General features: G+C 34.9%; 1 pseudogene; it reads right to left on the reverse strand.

Annotated features, from left to right (window-relative positions):
• Nucleotides 1–6,169: 6,169 nt before the first annotated feature.
• LOC122140024 overlaps nt 6,170–13,308 on the reverse strand; it is a 50,162-nt pseudogene continuing 43,023 nt past the window's right edge.

A 13,308-nucleotide genomic window follows, 5' to 3' on the forward strand; every position in this document is an offset into this window, starting at 1 on the left:
CATCAAAATATAATACCTGGATCTTGATGCAAACTCTTTCTGTCAATGAAAAGTGCTTAGATTTATATCAAAGCTAGAAATATAAACTACGCTTTTCTTTGTGGGGTTCCATTTTTATAATACATTGTACATCAGAGTGACAGCAGATCAAAGGAAGGTAGGACACGGATCCACTGAGGATCAAAAAAAGTTACATTTTTGGATGTTTTCACTTGAGATGTTGCCATGGGAACTGGTCAAAGACCGTGAAATCACCCATCCAGAACAAGCTTTGCCTACGGAGGGGTTCTGGGTAGAGGATCTGTCATCTACATACTGCAACAGTGAGCTGGAATATCACACTGAGCACTTTGTAGAAAAATACCAACTTTCCATTATATTCATGATTATTGAGCACAAACCAGTGCTCAACCAAAGTGATACAAAAAGCTGCAAAGATGCAAAAGGTGCACCAAGTCCAAAGCAGTGATCCTCCTCTGCAGTCAATGGGTGCCGTCAGAATGAGAGTTCAAACAGGTGATGAAAACATCACAATAATCAAAAGTAATCCACAGAACTGCAGTCTATCAATTAACAGTGAAAAAAACATCTTGTCTGAATGAGGAGAGCAATATGCACAGATCATGCACCATTTATAAGTAAAAACAATCCAAAACAATTGGTTTATAGTTAAAACACCTTACACATGGCTTTTCACTTTACAAAACATTAACTGATGGACTGGAGTTGTGTGGAGTACTTGTGGCTTATTGTGATGCTTTTATTAGCTGTTTGGACTCCTATTTTTCTGGACATTGTCAAGCACTTTGATCAACCATGGTTGTTTTTAAATGTGCTATATAAATAAATTGAACTGAAATAAATAAATTGAACTATTCTGACGGCACCCATTCACTTCACAGGATACATTGGAGAATAAACAATGTAATGCTAAATTGCTCCAAATCCATTTTGGACAAAAAAAAAAAAAAAAAAAAAAAAAAAACTCATCTACGTCTTGAACGGCCTGAGGGTGAGTAATCAGCAATTTTTTTTAATTTAGCATTTCATTTTTGGGTGAACTATACCTTTAAGAATTGTTGCAATGTTTGGATTACAACAATATCACCACCTGTTTTGTTGTCTGGCGACAAAAAAAAAAAAAAGTAGAATTGCTTAGAAAAGTAATAGTACATCTTTTATCAAAAAGCCACATGATTAGAGGTATCAATTATGTCCGTTGCATAAACAACGTGGGGTCAAACTCTTTTCAAAATTCCTAATCAAAAGTATAAACAGTAGCCGATTACAATCAAATCACCCAATTACAAAATCAAGAACAGCAGCAGGAGCTCAAAGAGTTTGATTACAGGACAGTTAGAGAGGATTCATTTTCATTCCTGCACCAAGGTGACAAAAAAAAGTCAGCAATCAGTAATGTTTCACTCACAGGTGTGACACCTACACGGGTGTGAAAGAAGTCAGAGTACATGAACCGGCCTACTCACACACTCATCAAGGCCAGCTCAGTGCTCTAAATCGAGCAGACAGCAGTGCCAATCACCTTTGTCCTACTCACACTCACCCTCCATCCAAAAAGTAAACGCTGCACTGAATGTCCTCCTGCTGAGCAGGTTTACAGGCAGTGGGGAAATGTCATGAGGAAATGTCAACAGACATTCAGAGGGTTGCCAAAAACCCTAAAATGTGTTTGAAATTCTCCGGTTAACCTGCCAGGTACAGAATAATTACATTGCAGGTTTTTAAGAAAAGTGGTAATTTATACAAAACAGTAATCTCTCTCGAGGACCGTCTCGCTTCCACAACTCAATTAGTTTAATTCCACAGGACTCACAGTGTGCTAATGGCTGCCTCCGTTTTCCTCTTACACTGCTCACCTTAAACCATTTTCCTTCTCAGTAACATTAAAGGATTAGGTGTAGAGAAAGTCTGTATGCTTTCAGAGTTTCCAGAGGGCCTTTTATCAGACTTTATATGAAAGTATACTGTATGTGAGAACATAGTAATAGAAATAACTATTTTTTTAACAGAATTTCATCTATTTTTAAAGAGAAATTAGTACAGTGATAAATCTTTTATTAAAATAAATTAAATTATTAAACAAAAAGTATTAATTATTAAACAAAAAGCAAGTTCATACATAGATACAGATTTGTGATTATATTATTTTAATATGGGAGTAGAAAGAGATTGGTGAGTGATACTAGAAGACAACAGCTATGTGGGAAACCCACTAAGAAACTGGAGTAGAAACATTAAATTAAACATAACATTTTGAAGAAGAAATAATTAAATTTATAGGTTTATAAACTTTGTGTGCTTTCAGACTGTAGGTGAAAATGCACTGTATGTGAGAACATAGAAATAGCAATATTAACAGGAATATTACTTTTTTGTACATTTTTGTACGTTACATTTTTTAAGTTTAAATATTGAAATCAAATTAATAACAATTGCTTTAAAGGATTAGGTGTCTAAAGTCTGTGCTTTCAAGTCTTTTATCAGACTAGATAAATGTGCACTGTAAGGGGAGAAAACATATTTTATAACATAATATTAATAGAAGTATTTATTTAAACAATTATTTAAAAAATATTTCTTGACAAATGAATAAATACTTTTTTATATTTATTTATTTATTTACCAAACAGAATGAAGTAATCCATGCAGTCAACTAATCAAGTTTTGAAAGGTTTCTTTATTCTTTATTTGCACTTTAAGCAAGGTTTTCTGAGTCTCATGATTGACAGGTGATTCAGACTGACGCAACAGACTGCCAGCTGACTGTGAGTGCTGTAACTGGCAGCCATTGCTGTTTAATGAATGTTCCAGTGGACTGTGTTCCATTAACATGTGCAGCATGAAGCCCTTATTTTACTCATGTATTCAATATGTATTTTAATCTTAATGAAAGTGAAACAGTCTCTGAGAGCAAAGAAAGAAGCTTTAAAGAATCGCAGGACCTTTTTAAGCTCCATGCGCAGAGGTGGCAGCCTTCCTGATCCTTTGTTCAGTGAAACTAATCAGCTCCAATCACGCGTCTCTTCCTTCAGACTAGACCCTCATTAGACTAATACCTGTCTCTTTAGACTATTCATAAACCAATGCTGTAACAAAAGAAATTCTTAGAAGTTTTAATCACTTGGGCCAAGACAAGTTTGTTGCTTTATAATTACAAAGCAGGTGCCAAAAGGGTCATTGGTTAAGACGCTCGCGGTATGAACCATTGATTGGTGAATTCCAGACAAGTACGCACACAGAATTAATTGCTTGAAAACTATCAGCTACATGTCAAATTAGCATTTGATTTCCTATCCTGAATTCTAATTAGTTGTATGCATCTGTTTATGTTTAATTTAAAGTGAGTGGATGAAAAACACCCAAACACCATTTTTTTCATAGAACAGATGTTAGTCACACAATCTGGCCTTTTTTTCTTTTTTGATGACTAGATTTATATTCTTATTGCAGTTGTACTGAGAAGAAAATGATGCTATTGAACCGGGACATTACTTTTGTTTTATATTCATACTTTATTTCACGTTACACTTCAAACCGCAGCCTGGGCTGCAGATCTCCATGGTAACAACACAATCTGAGCCAATCAGTGACAAAAGCTCTTGAGAATGCATCGGCCTAATGATGTAGGATCCTGCGGTTGTCCTCGAGTGGCAGATCAATGATGGACCCAATAAAATAGCAATGACCCGTGCAAGCTTTTAGGGAGTCACGACATGCTCCGGTTGATTGAGAACAAATGAGATAATGACGTACCAGTGAAGCCTTCAGAGACTAATATGTGGATGTGGTTTTGTCTCATTTTTCATGTTACACTGAATAAATAAATGTGACAGATCAGTCATGAGGTAGTTTTGGAGATTTAGAGTCATGGAGGGCAATGTTTTCCCCACCAGGTTATATGGAAACTCTTATTTATACTTATTTTGTGCTGATGCAGTTGTATCCTATACAAAACAACAACAACAACACAATATAAGAAATCATTATAAATAAATATATGTGTGTGTGTGTGTGAGTGTGTGTGTGTAAGAAAGAAAGAAAGAAAGCAAGGAACATATATGTTTACAAAAAAAATTACATATAACAATACATTATTTTTTTTTTAAACATGATTAAATCAATATAAAAATCACTGTTAGGCTAATCCACATTGTGTAGTCAGCCTAAATTTAAAAATGTAAGATTGAAAATGTATTTTCTTTTATTTTAAAAATTAATTTGGGTATATGTAGGTTGAAATGCAATACTATTTTACATTTTAAAAATATATTGTATATTGTAAAATATATTGTTGAAAAAAAAAATGAAAAAAAGAAAAATGAAAAAAAAAACAAACAAATGCCAAAAAACTGTAACATAGTTAGTCCATGTGAAATGTGATAAAATGACTCAGTGGATCTGGTTGAGATTCAGTTAGTGTCGACGTACATTCAAAGGCTTCGGTGTGAACCAGTAGCTGGTCTTCAGGGGAAAGCTAAGCCCCTAAGCAGACATGTGGGAGCACAGCGGCTCATCAGAGGTTCATTGCAGGTCTGTCAGCCTGCATTATGACATTTTGAGGACCCGCATATATCGTGTTGATGCTTTTTGTGTTATATGTTTATGAAAAATTGTCCCCTGACATTGCCTATAATGAGCATGTCTAGCAGTTTCTAAAATACATTTCTCAGCTTTGTAAGCCTGAAACTGAAGAACTGCCTATTGCAAAACAAAATGAAATCTCATTAGAAAGTGTATCGCTTATAAAATATAGGCCAACTTATAAATTGCTTTTTCACCAGTGTGTAGTAATTGTTGTTTCCAATATCTTACACTGTTGTGTGCTAGGTTCAGTTTCTATGGTTGAAACTGTAAAGGAAATAAAATCATTCATGTTAATATTGTGAAAATGTAAAATAATAATAATAATAATAATACATTTTAAAATCTGTATTTTATTTTTTAATTCTTTGAAGCAAATCATGAAAGTTTTATGTGCTCTATATATAACAATTATGGAAGCCCGTTTCTGCCACTGAATAACAATAATAAAAAAAAGTGAATTGCGACTTCTCAGAATTGCATGATTTAGTTATAAAATATTAGACTTTTTTTCTCAGAATTACGTGATATAAACTTAAGAGTTATAAAGTTAGAAAAGCAGGATATAAACTTGAAATTTGCAACAACAACAAAAAAAAATTGCAATTTTTTTTCTCATGTAAGTTTGGATCTCGCAAATTTCCTTTTTTTTCAGAATTGTGAGCTATAAACTCACAGTTGCAGGTTATAAAGTCCAATTCTGAGAGGGAAAAAAGACATGTTCTAAGAATTGTGAGGCTGTATATCACAGTCTGTGATTTAAACTTTTTTGAGTTTATTTTTTCTAGCAATTGAACGTTTATATCACGAAATACTGACTTTCATAATATAATTTAGAGTTTATATCGCCAAATTCTGAGAAAAAAAATTCAAATTACGAAATATAAAATTGGGAATGAAAAGTCAAAATTGTGAGGTGTAAACTCGCAATTACCTTTTTTATTTAGTGGCAGAAATGGATTTCCATGCTATATAGACTCATCGAAAGTCACAGAGTGTTTTTTTTTTTACTCTCTGCAATTTTTGGAGATTGGTGGCATAAAAACATCTATTTATATTATGGACTAACAGTTTGGAAAGTTGGTTGCTTCAAAATCCACACAAAAAATGCATCATTCATAACACAAACTTTATTTTCAAACAATTTGTTACATCATCACTTAAAACTACCAAAAATTACTTCATTCTAAATTTGAATTTGTGGACTGGTTTCAGAAGAGCAGCTTCACATAAAATCATATAACAGGCCCCAAAAGGAACAAGTAGAAAAATGAGGCTGGATTATTATTAACATGCAAAATACAATCATGCATCTGGCCCTGCATCCGCAAAAAAAGAACGAACAAAAAAAAGAGAGAGAGAAAAAGAAAGCCTGAATGTCCACAGATAATCTAATTCAAATAGCTATTCATTCCCTAAGATCCAAAATGCTTTACAATGTAAGAACATTACGAAATTTAGCAAAATCTCAATAAACCTTTATAGAAAAGAAAACAACAGATAATCCAACTATTTTTCAGATAATCCCAGTCATCATGCTTACATCAGTAGGACTTTTTGTTGAGTTTTTGCTTTCTAAGTCTGTACATGTACACATGTACATAATAGGAACGGTAGCATTGCAACACCTATGCAAGCCTCACAGGCTACGCATGCAAACAAAACAAAGTAGAACAGATTAGGATTCAAATTCACAGAAACGTGCTAGTTTTTGTAATGAGCGTTAGCTCTGCGCTTCAGTGGCCAAATGTCCTGGAAGACTCATACTCGCTCGGGCACTTGGGCTTGATCCCCTTGCTGTTGTAATAGTCCACCACCTGGTTTGGGACTTCGGCTAAGACACTTTTTGCCAAAGCAGCAGGAGAGGCCTGAGAAGATGCAGAAGAAGAACAGAAACAAATCAAACATTTGAACATATCATTTGCAAGGCCATTTATCCATTTTCGCCATCTGGTCCAGTTTGCCATTCCCAGCGCTAATGATGTGTGAAGATACTGTACTTGCTGAAATCCATGTGCATGGTGATGAAAAACATCCGGAAACTTGAGCGAAAGTGACTCATGTGACTCAAAGTCGCCTTCGAGGAGCTGAGAGGAAATCAGAGGATAGCCACGTCAAACCCCTCCAACCCCTGCTGGCCAATTAGATGCAGGAGAGGAGATTCTCAGGTAGAGAGACATGGCTGAGATGGTGGGTGGTTGTTTGTTAGGGGCTATCAATACAGTACATGTCTGGAAAGAAAACAAGTCTTGGCATATTTCCCATGAGGATCCCAATAAACCATCACTTTTGCTCATGTGGACACTCTGTCACATTTAGAGACATGCCATGTCAAATGTATATATTCATTCATTATATGTTCTATATGTTGACTGTTATAATAAATAAATAATTATAAATATGTTTAAGTTGAAGTACTAAAAGCTATATATATATAGTATATATATATATATATATATATATATAGCTTTTATTTGTGTGTGTGTGTGAATTTATATATATTTTTTGTGTTTTACATTTAAAAAAACTTAAAATCACAAAACAAAACAAATTACAAAAAATTTAAACACATTTTCATCATTCTAATTTTAGTTTAGATTTTTTGTAGTTAGTTGCATGTTTTGTGATTTTTTTTAATATCTCTCTCTCGCATCTCTCTCTCTCTCTCTCCTCCTCCTCTCTCTCTCTCTCTCTCTCTATATATATATATATATATAATTAAAGCTAATTTTATATATAATAAATATATATAAAAATTAAAGCTAGCTAAAAATAATAATAATAAAATAATAGTATATACATAATATTACGATACTAAATTCAAAAGTATTAAATTGTACAAATATTACGTTTTATTTCTTTGCTGTAAATCTACCAGATATGTTAGACAAACTATATCTAACAAAATTAATCTGGAAACTAGTTTTAAACATATTAAATGTCTGTATTGGCACATTAAAATGGGAATTCTGGCAATTTAAATTGTATATTTATTTTACATTAAACTACAATTTATTAATGTGATGACAAAGCTTAATTTTCAGCATCACTATTCCAGTCTTCAGTGTCACGTGATCCTTCAGAAATCATTCTAATATACTGATTTGGTTAATATTTGTTATTATTATCAATATTGGAAACATTTTGTGGAAACTGTCATTTTTTCCATATTCTTAGAAAGTTCAAAAGAACATTTATTTGAAAGATAAAATAACATTATAAATGTCTTAACGACTCATGTTTGATCAGTTTAACCTTTGCTGAATAAGAGTATTGATTTCTTTAAAAAATTAATAAAATAAAATCTTACAGACCCCAAACTACTGAATAGTAATTTTCCGAAAATTTCTAAATCACAGAACCAAAAACCTTCCTCAGAAAACCTTTGGGCTCTTTATTAAAAAACACAATCCTTTATAACAGCAAAGATTGTGGGGTTTGTCACAGTCAAGTTAACCCACTCGAGAGGTAACGCTTCTCTCTGCATTCTGTGGTTTGTTTTCCACCACGGACCGGCAGAAGATGTGGTAATTAATGGAGCAGTCAAGCTAAAGGTTATTAGATTGCTCCAAGGAGTCTGGGTGGGAAATGTGAGACGGAGAGCGCAGAGGAATGAGGGAGTAATTAACCAGGAGAGATTCTCCTTAGAGGTACTTCAGACATTATAAAGATGCAGGATGAAAACCTCTGCATAGCAATGCATTGATTAAAGGGCATGATCTACAGTTCAGCTGCATGTATAATCATTTTATCTTTCGATTGCAAGTAAAGGGAGCTCAGATGTTGGTTATAAAAAGATTTCTGAGGCTCTAAAACACTAGGTACTTACAACTAAATAAAGATGATAAACATATGTTGTGCCCCTGATTTCAACCTTGTTTTCATATTTATTTATTCAGTCATTTTATACATTTGTTTATTATTAGAAATGTAAACAAATATATAGTTCTAATTTTTAAGAAAACAAAAATCCGTATTAAAATATACATACATATACATATATAAACAAACACTTTATAATGTAACCTTGTAAACTCACATGTTTGAAGTTACGGAACGGCACAAACTGTACGATGTCACGCAACACTGGTTCCCCTTTAGGCGAACGAAGGATTCCGTCATCACCATCCAGCATTTCCATGTCAGTGAAATCTGCATTTCCAACTCCCACGATGATGACAGACATGGGCAGGTGAGAGGCGTGGACGATGGCCTCTCTAGTGTCCGCCATATCTGTGATCACACCGTCCGTCAGTATGAGCAGGATGAAGTATTGCTGCATCAAAGCAAAAAAAGAAAAACTTTAGAACAACAGAAACTTTAGAGATGAAGAGAGATGGAATAGAAACGGCTCACCATGGCCTCTTTGGTGTGCATTTCCTCAGAGGCAAAGTTGGCCACTTTCTGGATGATTGGGGCAATGTTTGTGGGAGGACCCGGTACAACTGGATCTTAGGAAGGCAGATTCTGGTAAGGCCTCTACCACACCCTGGATACCTGCGAAGTTTGAAAAAGGTAAGTCTGGAGCGTGTGTGTGCTAACAGACTACTCACTAATAAAACCAGGGTTTATTTTTGTTAACTAAAACTAAAATATATAATAATGATAATTATTATAAAATCCTAATAATAATAATAGGGGAAAAATAAAATAAACATTCTTTTATTATTTGAGAAATAAACAAAATATAAATAAAAATATATTAATAATTTAATTTCAGATAGTTGACAAGGCAACATAAGTACTAACACTAAAACTAAATAATCTATTGTAAACTGAAAACTAAAATAAAAAATAATTACTTGAAATAAAATATATATTAACTGAAAAAAACATTTAATTTTAGAGTTATTTATTTTAAGTTTCATTTAGTTTATTTAAAGTTTCATTACTTGAAATAAAATAAACATTGATTGGAATGAAATAAAATACATATATAAAATAATTTTATCTCAGACAGTCGCAAAGGCAAAATTTCTCATTTTTATTTAGTTTAAATTGAAGTACTAAAGTAACTAAAAATCCTTTAAAAACAACGTAACTGAAATAATTTTATTTCAGATGCCAAAATAACATTTCTCTTTTTCATTTTAAGCTTAAGTACCAAAATAACTAAAACTACCTAAACTGAAATTTAAAAAATAAATTATAATAAAACAAAAACTACATTTTAAGGAAAAAAAAAAAGAAAAAATGTTAACAAAGACTAGCATAGTAAATCAATGATACTAAAATAACACTAAAATAATTTGATCTCTTATATTTGATCATTAATTGTATTAATTTTATTTCTTTTTTAATGCTTAAAGACTCTTCATGTGGTTCATGCATTTAAAGGACTGGAATGAGTGTCAGTGAAGACTCAATCTCTGCAATGAAGCAGTAATGCTTTTTACTGACTCGCTGAGCATGAATCTTAAGGTCAGCCTGTCTATCCTCACCACTTCTCCAACTGTTTCATTTAATTAACACCTGTGAGCTTGAACACGCACAAACGGGCCTCAAAGGTGAAAGCCTTCCATGCTGTGTGACAGCAGAATTAAGATGAGAAGACTTTCAATGTGGAGGTCAATGGATGTAATCGCTTCTGTAGCTTCCCCGCAAAGAGGAATCAAAGAGATGCGCTGGACCCTAATAGACTCTTCAACTCTGACACACATACTGCACTGTCTCTTTAAAGGATAAGTCATGCTGATGACATTAAAAGGCTTGAATTAACCTACTGCTGACGTCCTTTCATCATAACACCTTCCATCGACAGTCACATTTGGCCAATTCACACTGCTGCTGTGAGAATGTCTCACCATGTGACGTGCGTGTGCCCTTGTGTCTACCTGTGATGTTAGCACTAGGAACGAAAATCCATCACCTTCCGCAAACAGAAAGCTGTAAACATTGTTAAGATGTGATATCACATTGGGAGTTCCACCAAGGATTCATTGACTGTCATTGACATGTGAAACGTCCCACAACTCCTCAAAGAAAACCACACACATACACTCACATTGCAAAGTGCCAGTAATCAGCTAAATGGGCTCTTTGCCTTTTCACCCCCAGTTCTAATTACAGTCTAGAGTAATTGCATTGGCCACCAAAATTCTCCTCAAGGCAATAGATTATGTAGATATAAGTTTCTGATGATGTGTTACAGCCAAGGAGGTACTATCAGTTACAATACTCATATCATCTCAAAGGGCTGTTTCTTGGTTAGCATGTGACCCTCAGAAGTCTTCGACCTGCTTGCTGCTCATGGGAATTCTTGTGGCCTTGGACATCAGGAATGTCATATTTTATCAAGCGACCAAGTGGGAAACCTCTAGATGATACCTAGAGTTGAAAGGGTGAAACATTTACAGAAAGCTGAGCTTATAGACAACAAATGTAAAGAAAATTATGTTTGCTTTATGTAAGATATAAATTTTTTGTTAGATACCATGGAAAAATAAATGATAATTGAAATTTAAATACATTACATTAGCATTTAAATGTTTAGTGTTTAAAAATGTAATTTCTTTTATTTAAAAAAAAAAAAAGAAAAAACATTGATTCAGTAAAATTCAATGAATGGTTAGAGAGTCAGACTTGTAATCCGAAGGTTGCGGGGTTCGAGTCTCAGGGTCTGGCAGGAATTATCGGTGGGTGGAGTGGAAATAACCAGCGCTCTCTCCCCCTTTGATACCATGACTGAGGTGAGACCCCTTGAGCAAGGCAACGAACCCCCAAACTGCTCCCCCCGGGCACCGCAGCAGAATGGCTGCCCACTGCTGCGTGTGTGTATTCACTACTGTGTGTGTACACTTGGATGGGTTAAATGCAGAGCAAAAATTCAAAGAATGGATCACCATACTTGGCCAAGTCACCTCACTTTCACTTTTACTTAAATACTTTTAAATGCTAGTGGAGATGCATATATCATTTATACAGTAAAAAAAGTATAGAAAACTATTATTTTTCCAACTTGAATGTGTGACATATAATTATGAATAATGATTTGTGATTCATGTGTTTCTTGGAAATTTTTTTGCCAAAATGCAGGACTACGTCTGAAAAGCCATAATGGGCAAAGTTTGGTATGGCATCAGAATGGTTTAGTCATGACCTCTTCCAGCAGGGTAGTGCTAACCTCTTGATTGCGGCAAGATGTTTACACCCCACTGATGAGCAAAACTTTTAAAAGGAATGATTTGGGAAGAGTGAGAAACCTACAAATTGGCTTCTTTCATGGAAAGCAAACAACCGTGCTCTCCAGACGCCTCCCCACGGCTTGTCTACAATGGGTTGTCAATATTTAGAAAGTAAAAATGACTTATAATTGCACACCAATGTCGTTCACACCATTCAAGCGTACTGTGTGTCTCATCCAGGTTCATCGGAACCGCAAAACAGTCATGCTGGATTTTCCAGACAATACCAGGGCGGAAAGGTGCGCTCTCTGCTCGGGGTAGATTGGCTGGCATGTGTCCTGGTGGGGGCTGCAAGCCATTTGCTATTCCTGGAAGAGACAGGCCTGGCTGCTTGATCAAAAGCTGAGTGGTTTGTGCCCATTCTGGGCGCCACCCTGGTGTGTCTGCACTGATAGAGGTGGAACAGAAATAGCAAGGGAAATCAAGTGACACCAATACACTGGAGCGATGATCAATGTATCCTGCTCATGGCTGAAGACAGGGATGATGGAAAGCAAAGCACCAAACACAAACTGAGAGCAAACTAAATACAAAATCCAATCATTTGCAACTTCTGACTTGACTTCCAAGCCAACACCATCCCAAAGAGAGTTGGGTTACATTTGAATGCATAGATGGCTTGGCAGAGGCTTGCTCATGACAACAGAATTATCATTTATAATACTTTTACTTTCCCCATCTGCTTCTGTATTTCAAGCATTCATTGTTCTTTAGATATTTCCATCTTTACTCTCTGATAGCAGACACCCTTTTAGGAGACAGAAGTTTCAAATCATCAAACTGGTTGTGATGATGCAAGCCTTCCAAGAGATTATGGTCTTGCTTTCAGCACAGCACAGGGAGGTCAAATAAAAAGCGAATGGTAACAAATTTCAATAAAACATGTAAACATGTATCTTACAAAATTAAACAACGTCCTAAAACTCTGCACAAGACTTTCTTCTAATGCAAGGCACCATTATCATTTCACCAAGCCTTAAACATCTTGTTTTTGTGCTGACATGTGTCATTTGTGCTAACGTGTCATTGTACCTGCTGTTATGGCCCAGAAAGATTAATTACTGGGGAGGGGGAGGGTGTGACAACAACCTCATCTATGCTTCCCTCCTTCAGACATTCCCCTCAGGCTGTATATTTTATAGCAGCATTAAACATTAATGTGTCCACCTTTGTCAATAGCGTAGTTCTGTAATTCAGCTATGCATATATTGGTCTCCTTTGTTTGGGGGGACTGTTTGACTTTGCCAGTGTTACAGTATGTTGAGGCTTTAAAGTAGTTCAGTCCCAGTGGGCAAAGGCCGCATGGGGAAGTTAATGAATCTGCATTGAGGAGATAATTTAAGATATATGGTCTGGAATAGATAAAATATTGGGATTGAATGCACCATCATACCGGCACATTCTGGGTTGTCCTCGTTGAAGTTTACTGCAAAGTCATGTGAAACCTGGGGGAAAAAAGAAAGAAAAAAAGAGAAACAACCTTCTTAGGCTATTTGTGGCATGAATAATATACTCTTTGAGA

The sequence above is a fragment of the Cyprinus carpio genome, chromosome B16 (assembly GCF_018340385.1).
Source record: "Cyprinus carpio isolate SPL01 chromosome B16, ASM1834038v1, whole genome shotgun sequence".
Lineage (NCBI taxonomy): Eukaryota > Metazoa > Chordata > Actinopteri > Cypriniformes > Cyprinidae > Cyprinus > Cyprinus carpio.